Source organism: Penaeus chinensis, chromosome 16 (assembly GCF_019202785.1).
Source record: "Penaeus chinensis breed Huanghai No. 1 chromosome 16, ASM1920278v2, whole genome shotgun sequence".
Classification (NCBI taxonomy): domain Eukaryota; kingdom Metazoa; phylum Arthropoda; class Malacostraca; order Decapoda; family Penaeidae; genus Penaeus; species Penaeus chinensis.
Window position 1 is genome coordinate 16,954,717 of NC_061834.1, and position 2,467 is coordinate 16,957,183.

General features: G+C 34.9%; 1 pseudogene; it reads right to left on the reverse strand.

Annotated features, from left to right (window-relative positions):
• Positions 1–1,806: 1,806 nt before the first annotated feature.
• LOC125033235 lies at positions 1,807–2,467 on the reverse strand (annotated as a pseudogene).

Genomic DNA, 2,467 nt, shown 5'->3' on the forward strand with positions numbered 1-2,467 from the left:
ATGTTGCTTATATTTAGTTTGTTTGTTTTTTCACACTGTATTTCATTTCATTATCATCAAGCTTCAGAGAGATTTATAATAATGGACGCCGAGCGCGCGTCCCGCACTCCTAACGTTAATGGACCTTTGCCGCTACCGCTTGCTTTAAATGTATGAATATTTGAAGTAAGCTAATTGTACTATTTTTAAATGCTTGTTTAACTAACGGCGGAAACGTGTCGGAGATGCTTCTCAGTGATAGCTTTTATCGAGTGCACATCAAAATCGACAGCAATAATGCTTCATTGTAAATTATTTGCCTTATTAAGTGAATTTTTCTCAGTGATTTACAACAATGAGCACAAATCTATGATTGGTTCCGCAAATTTCTGAACGTTGTCCATAAAATAATCCTGGTCGATTTATTAGGAAACTAACTTGGTTAAGTCGACTTGGGATTGCATCTGCTTTAACTCCAAGAGCTGGAACTAATCATGAGGGAATTACATCAGCAGCTCTAATTAATACTCGAATTTGAGTATTTATGGTTAGAGCGGTTCGGTTATCTGCATTTAAAAGTCGGAATCCATCTTCGGCAAGTTCGTCCGAAGGGATTATATAAGAATCAAATTCAACTTGTAAGAAGTTGAATTTTCATAACTTCAATATCATTGGTCTCCAGTAGTTTTTAATGCCATACTTGGATTATTAACTTCATCGAATAAATATAATAATCGTAAAAAAGGAAATGCATGAAAATGAGGATAAGAGCAGGAGGAATAGTTCATACAATTTCAATAGTTTGTCTTTCTAATAAAAAACGATTTGTAAATGTATTGAAAAATGGAGTGGATAATATATAGCCAATTAACGTTGTAATCAGGATTAGTACTACTATAGCGTGGTCATGAAAAAAAAAAATCTACTATAAGAAGGGAAGCTCTATCTTGTAATTAAAAGTTGTTGGCATAAGTTTTCTAAAAGATGAAAGATTTCTCCTGGGAGGAGCTTAAATCCTATGCATCTGTCTGCCATTTTAGAAGTTAGTAATTAGAGGAATTTCTAGATAACTATGATCTGCGGGAGGAAGGGTATGTTGCCATTCAACTGAAGTAGGTAAGAATAACGAGAATATAACTGGTCGAGCAACAGTTAAAGCTTCTCATACAATTATAACAAATCTTAAAACAGTAATTAATGATACTGTTGACCCAATAGATGATGCAACATTTCATGCTGAACGTCGAGGTATCCCATTAAGTCCTAAAAAATGTTGATGAAAGAATGTAATATTTTCTCCGAGAAATATAACTAAAAAGTGGATTTTTAATCACTTTGGATTTAAAGTGAGACCTGTAAGTAAGGGAAATCAATGAGCATTATCAGCAAAAATACCGAATACTGAAAGAACATGATGGAAATAAGCTACAGCATAGTAGGAGTCATGTGAAATGATATCAACTGATGAATCAGCTAAAACAACTCCTGTAACACCTCCTACTGTAAATGAATATGCAAATCCTAGAGCCCAGATTAAGGAAGGACTATAATTTAGCTGAATACCGTGGAGTGTTCCGAATCAACTAAAATTTGTAATACCTGTAAGGACAGCAATAATTATTATGACAGATGTGAAGTAGGCAGGTGTGTCGACATCCATACCTACTATACATATATGGTGTGCTCACACTACAAATACTAATACACCAATGGCTAATATAACATCAATTATTCCTATGTTACAAATGGTTTTTTTTTTTTTTATTCGGAATAATTATTCCGAAAGCAGGAAGACTTAAAATGTAAACTTCCGGATGACCAAAAAAATCAAAATGAGAGTTGATATAAAACTGGGTCTCCACCTCCTGCTGGATCGAAAACTGAGGTATTTAGGTTTCGGTCTGTTAAAAGTATGGTAATAGCCCCTGCTAAAACTGGTAATGATACTAAAAGTAATAAGGCAGTGATGAATACTGCTCAAACAAAAAGAGTTATTCGGTCTATAGTTATTCCTGTGGATCGTATATTAATAACAGTTACAAAATTAACGGCCCCTAAAATTGATGAGTGTGTGAGAAAATTCCTGAATCTACTGAGGCTCCAGCGTGAGCAATACTGGCGGATGGAGGAGGGTAAACAGTTCATCCTGTTACTACTCCTCTTTCAACCATACCCCTAGATAGAAGTAGTGTTTAATGAAGGAGATAAGAGTCAGACGCTTATAATTGTTTATTCGATTGAAAGCTATATCTGGAGCACCTAACATTAAAGGGACTAGTCAATTTACAAATCCCCCAATTATAATGGGTATAACTATAAAGAAAATGATAACGAAAGCGTAGGCTGTAACTACAACATTATAGATTTGGTTATCTCCAATAAGGCTTCCCGGTTGACCTAATTCAGCACGGATAATAAGTCTGAGGGCAGTACCTACTATTCCAGCTCAAGCTCCGAAAATGGAATACAGAGTTTCAAATGTCTTCAT